The following is a 9946-nucleotide window of genomic DNA, read 5'->3' on the forward strand; positions in this document are numbered from 1 at the left end:
TTTGTAAATTACAACTCATATATCTTCGTTTCAAGATTATAAGATATTATCGTCTCAGTATTACTCGTGATGAATTCCATGAAGTGATACTCTGAGCGAGGGTTTATCCAATACTCAAATCTCAATTTTTGAGTACTCATGAACATTGCAGCAATTCTATTGCCATGTCTATCCTTAGACAATCTGCAATCCAATTCATGACAGTCTTAATTCACTACTTACTTCCAAGAGTACGAGCGACTGTGGAGTTTGAATAATCTCATTATTCAGGAAGTAAAACATGCAAAAATGAAACACAATAATAAACAATTGACAAAAGGTAGTAGCCAAACTTATAAATAATACTTTATTATTTAATCACCAAAAGTCAATTACATTTACTTTGTTACAAGTTTCAAAAACTAATCTAACTACTAAAACTAATATCATCTTTCAGTCCTATGCTTCGAGCATGCTGAATATGCTTAGCCCTACTCAGACCCTTTGTGAGGGGATCTGCTGGGTTATCTTCAGATGACACCCTCTTTACTATAAGATGGCCTTCTTCCACTCTATGTCTGATGAAATGGTACTTTCTGTCGATATGTCTGGTCTTACCATGATCTCTCGGTTCCTTTTTCAAGGCAACCGCTCCTTCATTATCGCAGAACAGTTCCATAGGCTCCTGGATGGTTGGAACAACTCCGAGATCCCCGATGAAGTTCCTCAACCAAGCTGCTTCTTTCGACGCTTCACTTGCTGCTATGTACTCTGATTCACAAGTAGAATCAGCCACCGTATTTTGCTTGGAACTCTTCCAAGTAACTGCTCCTCCATTCAGTAAAAACACCCAGCCCGACTGAGAACGGAAGTTATCTCTATCCGTCTGAAAGCTGGCATCACTGTAACCATCTACTCTCAAAGTGTCACTGCCACCAAGCACAAGGACCCAGTCCTTTGTCCTTCGCAAATACTTGAGTATATTCTTAACTGCTATCCAATGAGCTCTACCTGGGTTTCCCTGATAGCGACTGACCATGCTCAAAGCGAATGCCACATCAGAGCGAGTACATGTCATAGCGTACATGATCGATCCGACAGCGGAAGCATAAGGTACACGACTCATGTCATCTATTTCAAAATCTGTACTCGGGCATTGAGTCTTACTCAATTTGGTATTGCTCTGGATAGGTAGCTCTCCCTTCTTGGAATTTTCCATACTAAACCTCTTTAGTACCTTATCCAAGTATGTGCTCTGACTAAGTCCAATTAGTCTCTTCTTTCTATCTCTCAATATTCTAATCCCAAGAATATAGGCAACTTCTCCAAGGTCTTTCATGGCAAAACACTTTCCAAGCCAAGACTTAACTTCTTTCAAGGTTGGAACGTCGTTACCAATGAGTAATATGTCATCGACATACAACACCAGAAAAGTTACTATACTCCCACTAGCCTTGATATACACACAAAACTCATCTTCACTTCTAGAGAAACCAAACTCTTTGACTTTCTCATGGAAGCAAAGATTCCAACTGCGAGATGCTTGTTTCAATCCATAAATGGATTTCTCAAGCTTGCACACTCTATTGGGGAACTTTGCATCAACAAAACCCTCTGGCTGACTCATGTAAACATCTTCAGCCAACTTCCCTTTAAGGAAAGCAGTTTTGACATCCATCTGCCAGATTTCATAATCATGAAAGGCAGCTATGGCGAGCAATATCCTAATAGATTTAATCTTAGCCACTGGCGAGAAGGTCTCATCATAGTCAACCCCTGGGGTTTGAGTGAAACCTTTTGCAACCAGTCGAGCCTTGAATGTGTGCACATTTCCATCCATGTCTGTCTTCTTCTTGAAGATCTATTTGCACCCAACTGTCTTACGACCTGGTGCACTATCAACCAAATTCCAAACTTGGTTGTCATACATGGACTTAATCTCGCTGTCCATTGCCTCTTTCCACTTGGAAGCCTCTGTACCTTCCATTGCTTCCTTATAAGTGACTGGTTCATCTAAGTTTACCAGTGTTCTGTCACTTATGAATGTGTCACCATCTGAAGTAATATGAAAACCATACAACTCAGGTGGCACACTCACCCTAGTGGATCTTCTAAGAGGTAATGAGTTATCGATTGGTTCAACAGGAACTGTTTCCTCTGGTTGAGTGCTAGTGTCATCTAAGGTTCCTTCATTGGCTGAATCTTGAATTTCTTCAAGGTCAATAGTGCTCCCACTGTCCTCTTTGAATATGAGCTCTCTTTCAAGAAAGACTCCTCTTTGTGCTACAAAGACCACGTTTTCACTAGGCCTGTAGAACAAATATCTAAAAGACTGCTTTGGGTAACCAATGAAAACACATTTCTCACTTCTAGCTGCTAGCTTGTCGTGAGTCTCTCGTCTTACGAAAGCTTCACAACCCCATACTTTAATATGTGCTAACGAGGGAACTTTCCCTGTCCACATTTCGTGAGGTGTTTTGGCAACCTTCTTTGTAGGGACAAGATTGAGGATGTGGGCGGCTGTCTCTAAGGCATACCCCCAGAAGTGAATGGGAAGCGAAGCCCGACTCATCATAGAACAAACCATGTCTAACAAGGTTCGATTACGCCTCTCAGCTACACCATTTAACTGTGGTGTCCTAGGAGGAGTCAATTGTGAGACTATCCCACATTCTTTCAGATAGTCGTTAAACTCGATACTAAGATACTCCCCGCCTCTATCGGATCTAAGTATCTTTATCTTTCTGCCCAATTGATTTTCGACTTCATGCTTAAACTCTTTGAACTTTTCAAAAGTTTCTGACTTATGCTTGATCAAGTAGATATATCCATATATGCTATAATCGTCAGTGAAAGTCACATAGAATCGATTAGCATCTCTTGTAGTTGATCTGAAGGGCCCACACACATCCGTGTGTATGAGATCCAACAGACCTTCACCTCTTTCACAAGACCCTGTGAATGGTGATTTTGTCATCTTTCCCAAAAGACAAGATTCACACATATCATCTGACTTTAGGTCAAATGATTCCAACACTCCATCCTTTTGGAGTTGGGCTATGCGTTTCTTGTTAATGTGTCCAAGACGACAATGCCACAAGCATGCCTTGTCTACACTATTAGACAAGTCAATATTAAGTACACTATTTCCTAGGCTATCAACACAAGTCACTGTTTCATACACACCATTACAAGGCAAAGCTTCAAACATAAAAACACCATTCTTATAAACAGAAATTGAACCATTCAAATCATTAAAAGAATATGTAAAACCTTGTCTGAACAATGCATGAAATGAAATAATGTTTCTCGTCATCTCAGACGAATAGCAACAATTTATTAAATCTAATCTAACATCATTACTAAGCAGAAGCTGATAAACTCCGATCTTGGTTACTGGTGAAGACTTTCTGTTTCCCATGATCAGGTTTATCCTTCCTCGCTCTATCTCCTCACTTTCCTTTAGACCCTGCAAATCAGAACAGATATGAAAACCACATCCTGTATCAAGGACCCATGAACGAGAAGATAATGAGTTATTAGCAGAAATAGTGTAAATACCTGCCGAAGATGGCTTCACTTTGCCATCCTTGATATCTTGCAGATATTGTGGGCAAGATCTCTTACAATGCCCCTTTTGGTTGCAGTAAAAGCAAACTGCCTCTTTTGGATCAGAAACATGGGGAGTGGAACCATTGGGCTTAGCCTTTGGGCCATTACTAGATGACCCAGCTTGAGCCTTGCTCTTCCAGTTTTGCTTGGGAGGACCTTTCCTCTTTTTCCCCTTTCCCTGTCCAATAGCCAAAACAGGGGCACTCGTAGGTGTGGAGGGTATACTTTTACCCTTCATCCCTGCCTCAGCTGTCTGCAACAAGTTGTGCAATTGGGCCAAGGTCTGCTCAGTATTGTTCAAATGGTAAGTTAGAATAAACTGACCATAACATTCAGGAAGTGAGTTCAAGACCATGTCAATGGCCAATTCCTCATCAAAGTGAATATTGAGCTTGACCAAACGCTCTATGTAGCGTTGCATTCTTTGCACATGTGACACAACCGACTCCCCATCTTTCATCTTGCAAGCCATGAGTGACTTGACTACTTCGAACTTTTCTTGACGAGCTCGCTTATGGTGCTTTTCCATAAGGTCCTTGTTCATCTCGAAAGGCCAGTAGTCCTTATAGTACCTCTGCAGTTCTGGGGACATAGTTGCCACCATGATGCATGCCACTTTGGTAGCATCATCGTAATGTTTCTTGTAGGCAGCAAGATCTTCAGGAGTAGCTTCATTCTCATCAAGCTCTTTGAGCTCCTTTTCAAGAACATATTCTTTGTTCTCGAAATGAAGAGCCATCTTGATGTTGCGCATCCAATCGTTATAGTTTGAGCCATCCATAACGACTTTGGAGCAGATATTGAGCAAAGAGAAGTTTTGGTTGGAGGAGGACGAAGCAGAAGTGTTTCCAGGAGTAGACATCTGAAAAAAAGTTTTAGTTAGATTTCAAGATACCTTAATAAAATAACCCAAAGATATAATATCAAGGTTAGGATCCAACTATGAAGATTCACAACTCAGAAATGGGATGCCGAGATCCAAGTGCAAATTTCATAAAGGTAGGTGAATGACGATTCACCAATTCCACCATTAGACGAAACAAACGAAGTGAAATTCCTAATTCTTTTGAGATACATTGAAACTATTCAATGACATGTTTTAATCTCAGATTATGCTCTTCTATTTGTGACTGGGATGCCGAGGATCACAAACAAGATGTGAATAACCATGCAAATGTGCTTGGTAACCTCATTGTCTTTATCATTAACTATTGATGTGCTGGTAAACCACACACGCTCCATCAAAATGACAATTATGAGATACCCATTACTACTCTTTATTAGTGCCTTTTAGTGTGCTGGTTAACCACACACGCTCCACTAACGACCAATAAAGCATAATGTGCAATTTCATGGATTAGCATACTTTTCACATTTTTTCTAAAGTAACTAGAGTTGGGATTTTTGAAAATAATGTTCTAGTACTTTTAATATCATTATACTTTTAATGAGAAGTAGTTGTCCTATCAAATCCGTTCTGCTAACGACCCTCCACTAATCAAGGAAGTGGTGGGTGAGAGTGGACACCCATTCAACTACCATTTTATAGGCAGTTTCCTTATACCCCCCTTATAGATTAGCTTCGTGAATGAGGCATACTAGCGATTTGACTGACCATATTCTTATACATATAATATTAAACCTTTAATTATAATATATATATAAGGTGTGTTTTAAAACTTTTTAAAACTTCAAGGGTTTATATAAATTTCGAAATTTAAGCTGTTAAATTCAAATTTAAATAAACCAATTAACTATATTTAATATTTATCTATTAATTAACTATTAATCAAATTATTAAATCTTGTAAGGATTATCTAATTAAATTAATCAATTAATTTAATCCTAATCCTTATCCCTCTAAATTTCGAAAAATAGGGTAAGGATAATTATCCAATTAATCTAATTAAGTAACAATTATCCAAAACAAGAAACCCTAAAACTTCTAAGCAAATTTCGAAATTTACAAGGGAGGATGCTAGGGTTTTCAAAACCCTAACCCTAATTTCGATTAGGGTTCTTTGGAGGCTAGGGTTTTTGAAAAAAACCTTTGATCCAAAACCCTAGAAATCGAAAATTTTGGCCTTTAGGGTTTAATAGCTATAAACCCTAATTTGCAATTCAACAATTGTAGCAATTCAATTTAAAACAACAATGGCTCTGATACCACTGATGGGTTTTAGGTACAACAAATAAACTAGAAAACAATTCCTAAGTTCACATGCAACCTACTTTGGATCTATGTTTTAACTATTGAACATACAACTTTGAATTGCAAAACAAGAACCCTAGAGGAGAGAGGCTATTTTCGAAAATAGTAAACTAGGGTTTAAGGTTTACATACCTTTCAATTGTTATAGCAAACAATTGACAATCCTCTTGATCTTGATCTTGATCTTCTTGGAAGCTTTAGCACCACAAGTGTAATGCCTCTAATGGAATCACACCCAAACTAGCAAGAAGGAAAGTAGAAGAGAGAGGGGAGAGGGAGTATGCAAAATCTCGGCCTTAGGGTTTCTTCAAAAGAAAGAGTCACCAAAAACATGAACCAGGAGGCTCCTTATATAGCTGAGGGATCTAGGGTTTAAGGGAAACCCTAGTTATCCTTTGCTTAGGGCCTAAGCAAACCCAAGGGCCTTTACCAAGCCCCTATGGACGAAATTATTAGGGTTTCCCCTAAAGATTTCGTCCACCCTCTTCCAAGGGGGTTCTAGAGCCTTCCACTCAACTATTAGATAATTGCAAACTAGTCCCTGCACCTTATAATTAATTCTTTTAACCCCAAAATCAATTCTGATTAATTTCTGGTTAACAATTAATTAAACATAATGATTTCTTATTAATATATTAATCTTTTAACATATTAATAAATCATTTATATTAATTCATTAATCTTATAAATTAATATCTCTCCTTTCATAATTTCCTTGTCCAGTTGCTAGGTTGAGGGCAACCCAAAAGGACTGTGCTGCTATCAATTCAAGTACATACCAATTATAGTTATGGGCTTAGACACCTAATCCAACAAACATAGCACATAAATATTAAATAACAGCATACATCACATACTTCTCATAGCACATAAGACCTTTCGGTCACACATATTACCACTCTAGGTAAAGTATAGTGAGAAGACTCACCTCGTACGATGTCGGATAACCTCTCGTGCTCGATAACCCGACCTAGCCTCCTCCTATCATAATAACATCTCTAATCAATACTTTCTCTTGTCCTCATTTCTAAGGAGTGGGTAGAAGACCATTCTACCCCTCCCAGATTTCTCTCTAGAACCAGCTTGACCAAAACCCTAAGGTCAACTGAAGTCAACTCAAGTCAACGGTCAAACTTTGACCAGACTCGTCGAGTGCACTCGTGTGACTCGGCGAGTCCAGGCGGCTTCCGAATCCTCATAGATCCTCACTCGACTCGTCGAGTTAACCTTTCACTCGACGGGTTACCACTGGTCATGAATCGCGGGGCAACCCGACTCGACTCGTCGAGTCCCCTTATGGACTCGACGAGTTCCTTCCATGGCAACACTCAAATGACCTTATGAGGTCAGATCTGTTCCTCTAACCTATAGATCTGACCTCACCATACTCAATAATCACGTAAAGGTCCGACCTTTACACTCATGCAACGTTCAATATGCTTCCTTTGGTGAAATAGTCTCTAAAATGGCAACCTAGGCTCATAACTCTAATGGAATAGCATAAAGAAGGGAGGTTGGGGCTCTCTGGACCTCTCAAGGTCCAGATCCAGAGTTTAACACTCAAAGGGACATCATAAGCATCATATCCAAGCCAATAAAGAATAGAGAAAACCCTAGATTCAAGGGTTCTACACCAAAACAGAAGAGGGGTTCGATTTAGTACCTCAAAGATGGAGTTTCCTTGCTTGAAACCACATAATAGCAACCCCCTTGACCTTCTTTTGCTGGAATCCCCTTCTTCTTTGCAAAAACCACACCAATAAGGATTAAAATAGCCCTTTTCCTCACACCACACGCTCAAGCTCACTAGGGTTTCTCTCTCTGGACTGGTAGCCGCAAATGAGGGCCATAAGGTCCCTTAAATAGGGCACATGCCCGCGGATTTAGGGTTTCCACCCACAGCGCGGACTCGTCGAGTCCATCCATCGACTCGTCGAGTGCGTTCATTAATCCAGTCAGCAAATCGCGATCCTACTTGACGAGTCTAGGCGTCAACTCGTCGAGTCCCTCCTCATAACTCAAAATAAACAATTTAAATATGGTACCTGGAAATCCGGATGTTACAAGACTCACGTGAATCACAAGGCCGACTAACACTCAGCTCAAAATTGCACCGACCACAACTAACGGCTCTCTTGCCAAATGATGGGTGCTTAACACCTCCTATCAATCTACATATGGTAAACCCTAAGTCTACATTCTAAAAATAAAATTTGACCAAAAGTCAACCCAAGCCAAAATTCAGGCGGTTAAAGTCAAAGTCAACAACCCATAATATCAACTATCCAGTCTTACGTCGTGACCAGCCCTTGGTCACATCGTGAGAGCTCACTCGGTCCGATTCCAACTCATCTCGACTCAACTCAGCCAACTCATACATGAAAAGTCGTTGGAGCTGACCTCATGACGTGAGCAGCCTTCTCTCACGTCGTGAGCCCCAAGAAGCTTAACAGAAACAAGGTCATTCAATCCTCACGTCGTGAGACCATATGTCTCACGTCGTGAGCACAGTCTGAAGCAAAAAATCCAACAATTTAAGTCCTTAATCCATTAATCCTTTTATTCTAACTTTCTAGAAGGTCTGATAACTCCATAATACACTTAAAAGTCGATGATTTGTGGGTATGTATGTCCAATACATGTCTAGATCTCATTTGGGGTCAAAGTTGAAGAAAAGATCATCCAACTTTCATGCAAGGTTACAAAACCCAACCATTCATTATACCTGAACTTCATGACACTCTAAAGACCCTTATAACCCATAAAGTTGCCAACTTTATGGTTTCCATTCATTCAAACTTTCTCAACCAAGGAGAAAAGTGGGACAAGACTTAGATCTAGCCACGGACAACAATAAAGGTGGAAGCTTTGACACTTACAAGGGTCCAGAAACAATGTAAGTTGGTGATGATGATGATTCCCTGCATGCCTCTCCAAAAGATCACCTTCTTCTTCTTCTTCTTCTTCTTCTTCTTCTTCTTCTTCTTCTTCTTCTTCTTCTTCTTCTTCTTCTTCTTCTTCTTCTATTGTTCTTTAAACCAAGAAATGCTCCAAAAAAGGCCAAGAATCAAGCAAGGATGAAGGCTAGGGTTTTCTGAGGTGAAGGGGGGAGGGGGGGGGGGGGTTGGAGGCTGATAATGAACCCAAAAATGGGTTTAGAGGGGCTTAAATACGAAGGAAACCCTAAAAGATCATGGGCTTGAGCTGCATCAGTTTTCACATCGTGAGCCTCTATGCCTCACGTCGTGAGATCAGTCTAGAACAAAATTTACATATTAACTCTCCTCACGTCGTGACCACTCAAAGGTCACGTCGTGAGAACCCATTTCCTCCAAAATTCGACATTTTTGACTCTTTGAAACCCTAAACCGATCTATCCTGGAAAACGGGTGTCACAATTATTTGGAAATCTACTCCTAACCCATCCTATCATGATATGCATAAGTAAGATGCTTATAACAATTCCAAAAATATAACCTTTTTTCTTTTATAATCAAATCATTTCCAAAAATGTCATTTCATGAATGCACATATAGTTTACATAGCTTACATATAATATCATATAATGAAAACCAACAAAACTTATAAAATCACAAAAGCAAGGGTGTGTGTTTCCGATAACTCACCCTCGATCCAACAATAACAATACCACACTCTTCCTTATTTGACTATATTTCTTCAAGTATTATGCTTCCAAGTCAACCACCTAAAATCATCATCATAATGTTGTCAGTGTAATCTCCTAATTTTCAGAATAAATTTTTCGTTTTTTAAACACATATTTTCATAAGACATATTCAAGGAAAACCCCTTTATTTGTAAACCGTAGTTCAAAATTAGAGTTATAAAGAAAAGTGTTATTGAAATTTCAATTCATTCAACTTCGGATGGGTGTGTACAATCATGTTTTCATCTTCCTACGAACTGATAATACTTGAAAAACATTTAATCCACAACTATAAGCCAAAGCTTAGTGAGTTTCCTAAAATACCACATATGATATACACACATGCATACATGCAACAGTCCACTCCAACCTAATGGATATCTAGGCTCACAACACTCTAGTTGATGTTGCCATCAACTCACCCATTTACTATCCCTCAACCTAAAGTTGTGCAACCAATACTCTTGGCGACTCGC

Source organism: Lactuca virosa, chromosome 8 (genome assembly GCF_052849685.1).
Source record: "Lactuca virosa cultivar CGN04683 chromosome 8, Lactuca_virosa_CGN04683_v6, whole genome shotgun sequence".
Lineage (NCBI taxonomy): Eukaryota > Viridiplantae > Streptophyta > Magnoliopsida > Asterales > Asteraceae > Lactuca > Lactuca virosa.